Here is a 15,573-nt window from a genome sequence, read left to right on the forward strand (position 1 = left end):
TCGGGGTCGCGAAGTTCCCCGGACCCGCGGCCAACGCGTCATCATCTTCGGTCTCGCTCGCTCGCCGCGGGGACGGACGAAATCGAAGTCGTAGAACAATCTACGACGGGGGAAATTCGTTCCGCCGCGGCGATAGCGCGATCGTGAACACACTGAAAATCCAAATATGTAATTTTACATGTAGTTACTTTTTTTTTACGCGTATTTGTACACGTGTTGATACTATGATTTCACACACATAAGTGTATAAAAATTGCACATTCGGATTTGCCGTATAATCTTTACGCATTTATGTGCGCAAAATTGTAAACTTTACGCCCTTTTGCGCGTAAAATTACACTAGTGACACATGTAAATTGCAAATGCGTGAAAAGTGATTACACAAAGTGTGTAAAATTACTTGGATTTATAGTACGGGAGCTGCGCAAAAATCACTGATTGCGAAAGTCGAGATCTCTTGAGAATCACGTCGGTCTTCTCTCTCTCTCTCTCCCTCCGTTTATCTACTTATCTATCTATCTATTTACTTATTTATATTTTTCTCCCCCTTCCCGCAGTCGAGATGGAAACAGCGTTCTCGCGCTTTCGAAAGAACGACAAAAGCGTCGCATACGCACATACGCGCGTTCGCAACCGCGTGATAATTGTCGTCCCGACGCAAATCCTTTTGCTAAATCGCACGGAATTTCTTTGGCAGCATCCGTGGACGATGACGGAACCGCGCCGCGCCGAGCGACCGGTCCGACCGGCGGTTTCGCACGGCGCACAATTCAGTATTTAGCGCAAACACGCGCGCGAAGCTGGGCCACTCAATCGCATTTGCATGCTGGTCGAGCTATTTGCACGCGGGAGTGACGAGCATGAGTACACAATAAGCGGCTCGAGCCATATTTTGCAGATCGTTGGACGTGACGTCGCGTCGGGTGTCCCGCTTCGGCGAAATCGCATCCCTTCGACCACGAATTCGGTAATCATTTTCTCGATTGCAATCAACGAGATCTTATTTATTTCAGACAATATATTTTTCACATACGTGTTCACATCGACATAATAACTGTCGAATCGTGAAATATTGAAGATATATATATATAAACAAACCGCCCTCCCCATATCAGCGTTTGATTGTTGATTTATTTCCTTTTTTATATCCGAATATCATTTTCGTTCTCCGGTAGCCGTTCTTTCACGCACCACGGATACGATTTCGCGCAGTCGGCGCTCCTCCGACGCGAGAATCTCCCGTCTTTCCGCAAGAGGAATTCGATTCCGCGGCATGCAAGAATCTTAAATATGATAAATACCCTCGAGGCGTGCAATTTTAATGACGCGAGAATGCGAAGCGATCTTATCGATACTGTGAATTCGCACGCAGTTCAAACAAAATCGCTGTAATTATGATCTCCGATCGGAGCTTAATTAGCTCCGACCGATAACGGCGATAAGTTTCGCCCCGATAAAATGATTTCTCTCGCATTTGTAAAAGAGATATCTCTCGGTCGCGGGCAGATGGCGGCACCATTTGGAAGCTTTCGCGCGAAAACTCTTCCGGAAGAACCGTCAGATGGTGCAAAAGCGTGCCAAAAGCCCGTATCGTTAGCACAAAGAAGACACTGTTCCCGATTTTACCCTCGGCCGCGGAGCTGCCAGGAAAGCTCTCTCGCGACCCGAGAAAGCTTTTCAGCATTCACACGCGGAACCACTGTCGTTTGATGATGCGATTGCTCTGTCAGTAATAACGAGCTTATTGTTACAATAAATCGGAGGGACCGTTCAGAAGAAACAACACGCACGCCCGGTAGTGAGCACTTTTATGCAATTCCGGCATGATTAAATATTCAAAGATACACAAAAGCCCGGAGATCGATGAATAATTTAAATATACTAAAAGCGCTCGATAAGAGATATTTGTAGATCAAGGCTGGGACTCTCTCAATTGAAAATTGACAATCTGCGATCGATGATGAATGATGCACCGAAATGACTCACACAGTCTCCGATCGATGGCACAATTAATCACAGATTCATGAGTCATTATTAAGCTGTCCGGATCAGTGCCTCTTGAAACAAGTGCCGATCAGAGATTCAAGAAGCTGTGATTATTTGTCAAACGATAACGAACCGCGAATAGCGGCCTGGGTGGACACGTGCATTCACACGTGTCTCACATTCGTTCGTCACAGACGCGCGATCAAATCGACCGAGACATCGCGTGAAGACGGCGACATCTCTAACGCACATTACGCAAATTCCGGGTGGCATTTCGGGCCGACAACGCCGTCGACGATCTCGCGACATGAGAGATTCAGGGCATCATCAATCGTATCTATTTCGGAAAGTGATTTACACGCGGATTAAACGTTTCTCTTTGCCGCGGGGATATCGCCTGCGCGATTAAAGAGCTAATTTCGCACGCACGTCGATTGCCCGCGCGAATTTTCCAGCTTCGACCCGGACGACAACCGTGCGCGCAACTCCGTCCGGTTTCCTTTCGCCGGGAAAAATCGAATTATCCCCGTTCTGCTGCTGCGCGACGCGTAAAATGAATACAGGGGCGACTGAGAGCTCGTCGTGTTTTCGCGTTCGACGGCGCGCCAATCAATACCGCGCTTTCGGAATCCTCCGGAGGATCCCCCTCACTTAGTATCCGTTCCGATCAACCTGCGGAACATTCTCGACGCTACATGGTGTTTGACATTTATTTCGTTCTCATCGATGCTTGTACGCAGCCAAATAGTCGTAAACGCTGTCCTGTACACGGTGGGTCTCGCACGCGATCGAAATTCGACGTCGATCTGACGGATTTGCATTTCCGCGGAAATACGCAAACGGACAGAAATTATCGGATGTTCAAAAAGCCGCAGACCGAAAACGCGAGAGATTGAAGCGGAAAATTACCCCGCGGTGTGACACACGCGATTGATCGTCTTTCTGTTGAACGTTAAAAATAAGCGCCTCGGCTGAGCCGCGTTTCCGCGCGTACCTAATTTTAGCGGACTCTTTTTTTCTTTTATTTCTTCTCCACGGTGGAACACCGCGTCTACACGCACGAAGAGAGCAATCCCGTTGGTGCGACTGAATTTTCTATTGCCCGGAGACCAGACGAGAATTCGGTTGTGGGAATGATGCCTGTAGGAGAGGTTTCCACTCGGTAAATCGCTCTCAGTTGTCTAAACCGAGTTTCAACCCTCCGATAATCGCGATATCCAATAGATATCCACATTCAGAATGCGATCTATCGCCGTTGTTATACGGCTTCAAAGTCGAACTCGCCGGTAGCAATGCTTTTTTCTTTTGTTCTCTTTATTCTTCGCCGTTTTTTCCTTTTTTATGTACTTTAGCACCTGGTCTATTAGTGCTAATGAAAGAAAAATTGTTTCAAGAAGCAGAGAGAGAAAATAATGGGAAAATGAGTGTATCTGCGATACGGTGCGAGTTTCAACGAATTTAAAAAAATTTATATTGCTATTGCATTACCTAAATTAATGCGGCTGAATGTTCGCACGAACGTCCTCACGTCGCGGTGACAGAGAGATATCATTTCTTTTCATCCGAGTTTTCATCTGGTCTCTATTCAGTTGCGGGAACTGAGCTTTTTCCGTGCATGCTGCGACAATATCCTCCTCCTCGATTCCGGGCACATTTCAGCGAAAATTCGTCGGGAAAGACAGACGGCGCGAGTGCATCGAAGCGGCCGACGTAACGCCGTTGACCGAGGTGACCCTCCGGGTGTCGAGAGCGCGGGACAATTCAGAGAATGCGATGTTAATTAGGGAATATAATTAATTACGTCGGATGGACGTCGCGAGGCAAATAATAGCCGACGCAAAGCGGTATCCGTTTGATACTACCGAGCGTGATACGATCGCGGCATTGCCAAGGAGACGATAAAATGCTATTATCAACGCGGAATAATACTTCCACCTTGTCAAGCCGTGCGTGCCAACAGTTTGCGTTGCTAATCGCGTTACCGTTTGTTCACGATATATCGAAGCGCCGTTTATGGCGAGCGCTTTGTACTCGAAATCCCGATCGCTTGTATTTCAAGCAGATCCGGTGCTTCTTCGGTCTTATGTAAGCAGATAATAAAAAAAAAAAAAAAAGAAAAAAAACGCGAAATTTTAGGCAAGAATGTAACATTAACGCCGCAAACTTGAAATTCGAGATTCGCCAGACGCGATTTCTTGCTCATTACGCTATCGATCTTTCGCGTTTAGCTTGTAATTAGAGAATTGTTCTCTTGAAGCAATAATAATTATTACTGTAATACATTAAACGAGATGCCGGAGTTTCGGTTGAGACTCCTCTTGGCAAAATTTCGGTAGGGCGAATTTTGTCAAGCAAAAATGTGGGAAAATTTAACGGTACCTTTGGATCTTTCGCAGCACTCTACGGCGCGCGAGGCGCTCTCTCGCATTTCGCACTGGCCGGATGCTGTTCAGTATTTTCAAATCGACCGGCATCGAGAGGAAACTTTCCATCGGCGCAGCTGTTTCGAGTGGCGTGTTATTTTTAAGTCCGCGCCCCGCCGCCGCCCCTCGACGCTTTCTTACGTCAGCGACAACACGATGAGTCCGCGTGTTTTCTTTTCCGCGTACCGAGAAAAGAACTAAATTCCCCACGTAATCGCGGAGAACGCGGACCTTCCTCAATCGACCTTTGATTCCAACGTCTTACCCGGACCCACCCGCCTTCTGTAGAGTCGATGGCCGCACGGTGGAGTACGTGAGGATGCGCACCCTCCGCAAAAAAAAATACGTCGCGTACAGGTGACGTGAATTACGGCGGAACTTGGGCGATTAGACATCGACGCATCATTTCGCGAAGTATCTGCGCGCGTTAATCGTACGCCCCCGTCCGGACGTGGTGAGCGGTCCAAGTTAGGGGGTTAGAAAATACTAGAAATCGACGAGCGAACGCATAGGAATACGTAGATCGATTAACAGCCCTGTTGGCAGTTGAAATTTTACTCTGACGTTACTTCGACGCTTTTAATAATTTGCGTCTAAGACGGTCTACAGGCTAATAAAAACCTACTTTGACGATATTGACGCTTTTTAATTCGTCTCTTAAACCTTTCATTCTACAGATTGCATTTTGATGTTGCCTTCAGCAGCTTATTTTGACGCTCAAACAACGAAAACGGAAGTTTAAGACACCGTCACGGTCAAGGAATAAGGGTTATATTATAACGTTAGAATTGAAATCGAACTTATTTCGCTGTCTTCTCTTCTCCTACCATATTATAGAATCAAAGGTTTATCATAGAGCGAAAATTTCGACTCGGGCAAATATTCCCGGTGATTGCGCGACGGCTGAAAAAAATCGATAGGTAAAAAACCAGCCGTCCCTGTCGAGAGGTCCTCGAGTTTCTCACCACGACTCGATCGGCCGGACGGACTAACCGCCGGTGGAGTTGGGCACTTTAAGGGTAAAGGTTCACGAGTGGCTGAAGCTCGTCTCAAGTTGGGCCGAAGCTCGCCGAAAATCGCGCAACGTCGAACGGCGGACGACAAAGCCGCGGCGGGGATAATCGTGATAAACGGGCGTGAAAGCGAGCAGCAAAGGGTCAGCAGCACCGCGGGGGGTGGTAATCCGAGGACAGGCGTCGTTCGTCGTCGTCGGCGGCGATCTATTTCGAGATCGACCGACGGGACGGGAGCGTGACGGAGAAGAGCGTCCATCGACCGACCCAGCGCCGGTGGTGGCCATGCCTTCGCTAATTGAAACCGCCGGAGGCATCGACCAGAAAGCAAAACGGTGCGCCTGTACTCGCTCTCTCGTTCGTAACACGCGACCGCGCGGGGGCGAAATTCCCCCCTCCCTCCCCAGAATCCTGGCACGCGTCTCGTGCGAATGTGATTTCGCGGCGATCTCTCGCGATCGACGACGTCGCGGTCACGGAGGTCCGTCGAATACGCGGCCTATCCGTTTCTCGCCGGCAGAGAATATTCGATGCAAGACGACGCGGTGCAGAATGCCCGCTCGCTGAAAGCTGGACTTGTCGGCTCGATTGCCAAACGTCTGCTCAGAGGGACATATTATGGCGGCATGGCGGCTGATACTGTGATCGATGAATCGAGGGTAGAGACGCGGGTATTTGTGAAATTCGTGGAGACTTGAAAGCTCGCAGCCGATTGGAGACGCGACCCAGAAAAGTTGATCTTGAGGTGGGTCGCGAGAACGCGAGGATCAGTGAGCTCGAGTCGAAATTTGGATTCTGTATTGGTCAAATTCGGACTTAAATCATGTTTTCGTCGATTAACAAATAATTATAGCTTTGTCAGTCTATATTTTGCTTATAGTAATAATGATAATAATGATGATGATGATAATGATGATAATAATGATTATTATTATTATGGTAATAATAATAATATAATAATATTTATATTTCGTACATAAGAAGAGGTACCGATTAAAATGATTGAACCGTAGTTCAAAGCTCCTCCAAAAGCGGCAGTAAGCAACCATGAAGCATCTCTCTTGAAGTAAGATAATAGTTTCCAGAATATTAAATCTTCAGTTTCTCCATTAATCCTTCAAGAGTATCGACGGAATTTGCAGGATTAATATAAAAGCAAAATTTCGAGTCGGTCGTGAGGATTAGCGGTGCTAAAGATCTCGAAATGTTCAAGAACTCCGTCGATATTCTACGATCCAAAAATATTCGCCCGACCCTCGCGCGACGCCCCCTCGCTAAAAGGCGCGGCCGTCGGAATGATTGCCAAACGTCTGCTCGAAAGATTGAAAGGGACGCATCACCGTCGTATACGGATATGCTAATATAATAATCGGTGACGCAAGGATATTCATAGAACGCGATGTTTGAGGATTCCAGCCGTCCGGAGCTTCGAAGATACTTGGACACCGGAATGGATGTCAATCACTTCGAGGAAATTAATATCAAACATTTCTCCCGAGTGTATCCGAGCGAGTGTACTCTCTAAAGTGCAATCAGTGTATTATGAAAAGCAATCACTAGTGGTCATAGTTATAAGTATGGCATTGCAAATCAGTAAAATTTCGCTGCATTCTGTCAATGGCAGTAAATATTTCCATCGACGAAGTATAACTGCAGAAACGCTAAAAAAAGACATTTGTTACTTATTTTTTTTTTTTAATATCTTAATCACTCTTAACATATCGCCAATGACTTTGCACTAAATATTCTTAATTATGTTTAATTGATTTGAATTTACATCGGGAAGAATACGCTTAACCTGATGAAACTTGAGCTCGTGACTTCTGGCTTTTAATTCGGAGCTTCGTGATAAATCCTTCACTGGCGAAAATCGATGAAGTTTAACAGTTGTTAATCAAAAGAGCTAAGTGGAAGTGTACCCGCTAAAAATTCAGCGAGCACTGATTATCGCTAGAATGTTGTTTCACCGATTCAATCAGTTTTCGCACAATCATCTTTTCACCGATTCGACCTGAGAGAGTACGATAATTCGGCCGACAAAAGGCAGAATCGTTCGTGTGTGATTTTTAATTCATCGCGGGCAGTTTTCGCGCGCAAATGACGTTCGTGTAGTTGGCGGACGTAGTGAGAAACCTCAAACCGCGCACGCGACATAACATGAAATGCGGATGGACGCTTCGGCGAGCACAAAGTATTCGTGAACGGCGGACAAGCAGGGACGACAAGCTAACGCGATTCTTGGCGTTAGCGTTACGACGTGTCACGTTATATCACGCCGCTGTAACTCCGCGTATATGATGTTCACGCGCGCGTTCGTTCAGACCGCGGTGGCATCGTAACGAGCTCTGCCAAGTGGCGCACTTCATTCAGAATTACTCTCGGCGAAGCTCCCTCGGTGGTGCGCACGCGAGCGTGCTACCACTGAGAGTTCAACGAATTTACCTTACCCTGGAACGATTCTGCGGGGAATCCCGAAGACCCGTCTGAAACGGAAGCACCGAATTGGAATTTCGCGCGCGGTGAAAATCGAGAACGAAAGAGATGAGTCGTCGGGGAAAACGAGAAAGCCACGAGAGAACTGCCGCGAGGGGAACGTATATATATCGCGCGTATATTTTACTTCTGCTCGGAAGAACAACTCCGTCGGAGTAATTGGATTTTTCTAAGGAACCGAATGAAAATTCGGTTGTAAAAACAGAAAAGCTCCGTTGAAAACATCGAAAACGCATTTAGTTGGATCTAATTAATAATAGATAACCAAACGCAATTTGATCGAAGGAAGCAGAATTTCTGGTTACAGAAATCAAATTCAGTCCATGAGAACCATAAATTTGGTTTCAACCGAAACGTTTGGTTGTCCATTGTCAGGTAAATCCAACCAAACTCATTTTTCAGCATGGAACATTTCTGCTTGGTCAATCGTCTCAACCAAGTTTTCACGCGGCCGAATGTTCACACGAGTGTTCTCATTTCTCGCCACCGAATTTTCATCTCGTTCCTATCCGGAACCGAGATTTTTCCGTGAGCGTCGGACGCCTTTAGATACGTGTTCGCACACGGCGAAAACTTTCGCGCAAACGCCTATAAGTCTAGCTCGCACTCTAAGTGATTAAGCTTCTCTGAGCCGAACGCGCTGCTTCTTCGACCGCAACATCCTCCAGCTTGAAGCTTATCTTATTACTTATTTTATTACCGCGAGAGAAGTTCGGGTATAGAGTAACGCGCGAACGGAGAGTGTCTAATAACTCTCCGCGCCGATTGAGAGAATAAAACGACCGGCAGTAATAAAGATCGCTCGGACTCGCGTGGTCGTCATCAATCCACCTGTCCGTTCGCGTATCGCGAGCGTGTCGGGCGCAATTTAAAAATATTTAGGCCATAAAGTGTAAACCCGATTTATAACGCCAACCCGTTGCTAGCACATGTGCGGCCGTTCGCGCACGGCAATTCTGACGTCGATCGCCAAATGTGCCTACGTCACTGTCGTCGGGGTTATTTATACGCCTCCGCGGCAGGATCGCGGGGATTTTGCGATTCTCCCATTTCGACCTGTTGCACCCCGCGATTTACCTGGCGCGTCGCATCGCGTCGACAACCGACGCGCCGCATCGCGCCGAGATTTCGGTTTCGCGTCGAAGAGCGCCCAGACGACGGCGAGTGAAATATTTTCGGAGGCACTCACTCAGGCGCATCCACCCAGGTCGGTTGCAAACGCGAGAAAACGAGGTGTCAGCTGCATCGTACATCAGCCGGGCCTCGATAAATAGATTCTGGCGGCGTCGTCTACGTGTATCGGACGCGGGGATTTACACGATCGCGGAAGCATCTTCCCTCCGGACGTGTTGACGACGCGGCTCGATGATCGCGCGAACGGGAATGCGCGACGATTAATTTCCGGGAGGGAAAGGGTACGCGTTCTCGAGCTTCGAATGGCGCGGATGCTTGGCATTTTATCGGCGGCGTTAATTGCGGACCGTAACGTCGTCGTCACCTACGGCCTCACGGCCGCAAGGTCGGCCGACCCGAAGCAAGGAGGAATTTTTGTCAAGACCCTCCGCGCGCGTGCCAAGAGCGCTCCGAGTTGCATACACGCGGCCGCTTGCTCTCCTTCCCCCCCGCTCCCTTCGCGTATTCCATTCCTATGCTCGGAACTTCTGAAAGTGGAGTCTCACTCGAAGCGAATGAAAAGCGCCGAAAATTTCTCAGTATCTAATTGGGATCCAGCCGGACTTAGCAAAATAATTCTAGATTATAGAATTTTATCGTTCACCAGTTTTTTTACAAGTTCCCGTTATTCTCGCGTCAGATTTCGCTCAGATATCGCGACGTGTCGGTCGCGACGAAATGACGCGATGAAATACACGTGGGATTTTCTGGGAAATGAGAAAAAATCCGCGCGGATATTCTTGTGCTTTCCGGCGGCGTCGACGTGAATTATTCGACGGACGGGGAGAAAGAAAGAGAGAAAGAGCTCATTCAGATCGGGCGGAGCTGCAACTCGAAAATAATTCAGCGGCTGCCGGTATCGTCGGCGCGAACGGATAACTTGGAATTACGTTGATTAATTGAACGTCAGGAGCACAGCGATTAATTTACGGGACGAATTCGCGGACTACGAAAATACGTCGCCGAGTTTATACGCGTCTCCTTCCCCCCTCCCCCCCCCACTCGCCTTACTATACCGACGCGACTTTCATCCTTTTCACTTCTTCTATGATCGTGATTTTCTTTCTTTTCCCCGTTTTCGGCTTTCAGGACGCTGCTTCTTTTGGTCGATCGTTCGTGAACAGAAACGCAAATCGATTTAGCGACAACAGTTCAGAAATTTCTGTTTTTCGCTTATTTCGCTTATTCCACTGCGCGGAAACTGAGAGACCGTCTACTTAACGACCGATTCCTTGTTCGAAAAGAATCCGGACAACTCGGAAAATTCGAAATACCGTAATAAGCACTTACATCTTCATATTTCCGAAGCGTACGATGAAAACGTAAAAATGAAACGGTTTGTAAAAATTAAATTATAATTATTTCTAATCATAACACATCAACGGAAGATTATATTCTTCATAATCAGTTTCTTTTCACTCGAATTAAGATGAAAACGATGCTTTTAAACGTAGATTTCCCCCGGCTGGCGGAGAGATCGATCGAAGTTTCAATAAACCGCGAAAGTAATGGATAATATTAGAGAAACGATGGATTCCTCATCGGGGCAGTCTAAGCTTTCGAATGCGATTTACCGCATGTTTCTACGACTTTTCTACACGGAAGTGTTAACCACTGGTGAAAACGTCCGATGGGGATTCAGGTCGCCGACAACGTTGCGCCGCCGCGCCCTTGAGGCGAGCGCGAGACGTGAAGTTCGCGGCGCGAATCTACTACAATGTATCACGCGCCTACATAAAAATTGTCGTGAGAATATATAATTTAAATGCCAATTTTCTCGGTTTTTCGCACAGCATTTCGATTATTAAATTCATATATTTCATTTCATTCATCGATTATTATTATTCATATATATAAATTTAATAATCGGAATATCGTAAGCATTTATAGTTTCCAGATAGCGTTAGCATTAAATCTGTAGAATTAAAGATTTAAGAGAGAGAAGGTAATGTTGCAAACGTCGATTTTTACCATTCTATAGATCACCCAAATAGACGCAGACTATCCTCAAGAGCGTCGAGGGTAGAATCAGAATTCCGACTTGGATATATTTATTGTGCTTGCAACTATTAATGCACGCGGTATTTCAGAATGTTTCTTTGATACATCCGGTGTATAAAAAGCTGCTCGCTATAAACCTCGAACGGGGGGGAGGGGGGTAGGACGTCGCGTCGAAAGAACGAGCCAACGGCGGCGAGACGTGAAGTCCCCGGTTTCGGATGTTAATTGCACTGACCAAACGTCTCCAAGAAGTTGCGACGCTCGCCGTTAAATTGATTCCCGTTCCATTCGGCGGCGCCGAATGATCCGCCGGCGTTATGCGCGACAGCTGCCACGCGGAGGGAAATTCTCCCTCCCCTCCCCTTTTCTCCAGCTTTCAGCGTTTAAAACGTCCGCCCGCTTCTTCGCGCATACAATATATATATATATATATATATATATCGCCGGGATTTTTTATCGTTAATAAACGTTACCGACGAGAATATAATTGCGCGAATCGCGAGCACACGGCTGCTGGAGGCATTCATTCGGGCCGAGCGCGGAATCCCGGCTTCTCGTGCATTCAACTTTTCGCGGAGGAGCGCGTGCGTTTCCTCCATTCGGGGCGACTTTACTTTCGCGTTATATTCACTCGTTCGCACTGCCATCGATGCATTCGTATTTCCTCGTTCGCGCCGCGGTGCGTTTCATAATCGGCACGCGTCGATTTTCCTATGTATTTATATAAGCCTGGAGTCGCGCGCGCGCGCGCGGCACCAACATCCGCGACTTAAAAGTAGCACGTCGGTTCGGCCACTTGTTCGATAAATCGTTACTCCCGTCGGCGCCGCCGCTGCAAGGATAGAAACGATCGAACGGTTTACACCGTCGTACTTTTAAAATAGCGCCGAGGTCGGAACGACAGCACGATCGCAGCGCGGCGTGTCTGTTCCGATTATCGAACAGATCGTAGATCATTCGCGGGGTATTATTGCGCAGGTCGCCTTGGACGAGCGACTCGACACGCTGGAGCGGTCTGGAAATACGCGAGCGGACGTACACTTCAAGGTTGCTCCCCCGGAATTGTCCACGAGCGTTGTAAAGTCCGGGACCTTGATAACGCGATAACAGGAGTCACGACGATGTCGCGAATGATTTAAGCCGATCTAGCCTTTTCGCGCCGTCCGAAAATACACGCATCGCGGATATTTATACGTTCGCGTCGCGCGGCGCGCCCTGCGCTTGATCGCAATGTTGTATCCCGGGTTGAAATCCCGGCCCTACGTTAAACCTTGAATTTTGGCTGTTTTTAAGTGCGTCAAAGTAGCGTAAAATTTCCTCCTCTTTGTTCACGTATTCTTATTGTTATTATAGTTAAATATTTCTCCCCCGACAAATTATGCGTTCGGTTTATACCGAAGGAATAATTCCTGTATAAATAAATAGAGATGAATAAAAATGTCGACTCGGGGTAATCCGCGACGTAAACACCACCGAATTCGATATCGCAAATCGCGGCGGAGGGGGTGGCGGAAAACACGTGCCGCGCACCGAATTAGCCAGCGCGCTCGCGCGAGGGATTAAATTTCTTCGGTTCTGTTGCAACAGGGTGTTCGGCGAGTCGGTGTCTTCATCAACCGCCGTGGCGGAAACAGATCGCCGCTTTCACGGCAGCAGATCGCCGGTGAAATTATTGCCGTCACGTGCCGCGACAAAGTGGAGAGGCTGCAATTTAGCCGGGCCGTTTTAACGAAAGCACCGCTGCAGAATCGACCTCGCGAGTCCACAAAGACGGCCGATCGCCAACTTCATCACGCGATCCCTCGATCTCGCGCATTCGACAATGCGATCCCTTTCTCCCGCGAGACCGGCTAATTTTCGCGATTATTACTCGTTGATCCGCTCTTTGCTACTCGGGAAATTCTCCGGCCGGTTCGACACCGGGTGCTGATGGAGCACTCGTAATTCACACTTAACGAGCCCGTTCGTTAATTCAGCGGAACATCATTCGGCCGCGAACTCAAGCCAAGAATTTTGCAATTTTCATCGGTATGCGAACAATATCCCCCCCCCCCCCCCCNCTGCGTTTCGATGCACAGAGCTATCCGTTGTCTCCGAGAAGTCCGGATGTTCGTGACGAGCATCAGCGATAAAGGATAAAATTTACAATGGAGGTGGTAAAACTGTCGGGAGCAAAGGACCGTCTCCATTGGGAGTAAGCAGTAATAAGTAACGAGTGGAGTATTGACTGATAGTAAGGCAATAGGAAGTAGGAAAGGCGAATCATCCATTTCGCTTACTTCCGATGTTACACGCTTTAGGACTTCAGCAGAATGGTTGACTTACCGGTTCAAGACGGTGTTTTATGCCTTTGGCCAATATTCCGAATTTTCTTATATTGATAAGAATGCCTCTAAAAGTGGCTTAAGGACCGTCTTGCGATAGCCGTAAAGTAAGTAAGCTAATTGACTAACTACAGTCGATTATTCTTCTTACGTTCCATGAATAAACGACGGTGATCGGTCAATTTGCTTGTATGTCTTCAAGCAAGGTTGCAAATAGCCACCCCCCGAGGCCGAAGCTTACTTTCTTCGCGCAAAACGTTACTCGGTAACGCGAGACTCGTCAGAATTGTCACATCTTTAACGCTGATATAAATAATCCCTCTTGGCGTTAATCTCGGGACGAGATCCTACGCGAAGTGGATCGTCCCTAATCGAGCCGGCTGGTGTTTTTCCGCGCGTGTCAATTTGACGCACGAATAATAATAACAATAATAATACCGGTGAGCCGCGAATTCGCGGCGTGCGAAACCGGCCGTTTCTGCAACGCCGTCGTACGGAAGGCGCAAATCATGTCGGCGCGAACGAGTTGCCGTTCATCGGAGCCGTCCCGATCGCGAACGGACGGCGGTCGTCAGCCGCTCGTTTGCCGAATTTACGCGTCGCTCGTTTCTGCGTTCGAAGAGAGTTCGTTGCCAGTTCTAAAATCGTCGTCCTGACAATGACGTAGGACGGCCGCGCGCGGCCGTTTGTTCCAACCGACCGGCGGCGACCGGGCGATCGCGCGCGCTTCGATGCGCGTAGATCGGCGATTTCCGAGTGCGCGCGCGCGTCTACAGTACGTAATAAGCGGTTTAATGTGAGTCACGGTGGTGGGCGCGGGACGATAAATAAACAGCTGCTGTTTCGACGAATTGTACATCCATTCTTACGCGCTCGGCCGGTGAAAATCTGGCTTCGATTACATACACGAATAATAAGCATCGACGAGCGCGCCGGCGACTCGCGACCTGGGACAATTCGCACGGTCCGTCTAAGCGACACGTCGCTTTGATCGCGAATAAATCGCAAATGCGATCAAGGTACACCGAGAGAAAAATATCTGTGCTATTTGTAACTATGATCATCATGGTGAAAGTATTATAGCCAGGAGAATCAGTTTTCTAATAAGTGTCACTTACAGTGACAACCTTACATGCACGGGAAAAAATTATTAGCTCGCACAGTTAGAAATTAGTTAGTCCATGTGATATAATTTAATTGAAATTTCGTTCATTCGGCTAATTTTGTTGTCTTAGTTTTTAACTCCCACGCAGTAAAAAAACCAAGTCTGATGACTAAATTTCAATTGTATTATATGAACAAATTCCTTTTTTCTATGTGCCATTATGTGCCATTATGTACTATACTATTACACGAAAAATCAACAATCCGTTGGCCCAGCAAATTTTCTACTGTCGCAGTAAACTCTGTTATTTACTATGCGGATAGAAATACGATTTGTTGAAAGTACTAATTGCCATTGCCATTCGATTATTTTGCTGATGATTTGCAAATTATTTTAAACAAATATTTGGTCGGCAAATATCCACCAAATTTTAGTACTTATTGCCAAATCCCTTTTCCAGTGTATAATTTCTCTTGGTGCGGATCGGTGGGTAGCTCGCAATCGATATCAAAGTGACGAGTAAACGTCACATCCCATTTTCGTTCGCCTGCGGCGACTTTTTATCAGGCCTCTCGAAAGCGGTTTCGTTCTTTCCTCCTCACTGGAGAAGAATCTCCGCTAAAATCTCTTCAAATTCTGCGGCCTCGCGATCCCGGAGATTCGGTTCCCGTCACGAAACAATGTGCGCGCGCTTGGGAATCGGTGCGTGTTCGTCGCGTGAGAAGTCCCCGCGAGTGGACTTTCAGGTTCTCAGCCGACTTGGGACTTTCACGATATCCAATTTCAGTCTTCCGAAGTACATTTCCAATACCCACTTCTTCGACGCCGACTTTCCAGATTCCTCAAATCCCGAATGTCCTTTGAGTTAAATTTCCACCGTCTGTCACATCAAATTTCCAATTCCAACCTCTCTCGGACATCTGGCAGATACGTATATTTCGTCTACGCTCTCGTAGATCAAAGGGAATATAACACGCGGTACACTTTTGTATTACAAGCGGAAGACGAGCTTGCGTTCTCCAGCACGCCAAGCCGATAGCCTCCCCCCCCCCCCC

At 47.6% G+C, this 15,573-nt stretch overlaps 1 protein-coding gene across 7 annotated transcripts in view; it reads right to left on the reverse strand.

Moving 5' to 3' along the window:
• LOC106750659 (tropomodulin) overlaps window positions 1-15,573 on the reverse strand; it is a 63,392-nt gene that overhangs the window by 47,205 nt on the left and 614 nt on the right. The gene's annotated exons all lie outside the window — the stretch shown is intronic.

The sequence above is a fragment of the Dinoponera quadriceps genome, unplaced genomic scaffold, assembly GCF_001313825.1.
Source record: "Dinoponera quadriceps isolate SergipeBrazil2010 unplaced genomic scaffold, ASM131382v1 scaffold5593, whole genome shotgun sequence".
NCBI lineage: Eukaryota > Metazoa > Arthropoda > Insecta > Hymenoptera > Formicidae > Dinoponera > Dinoponera quadriceps.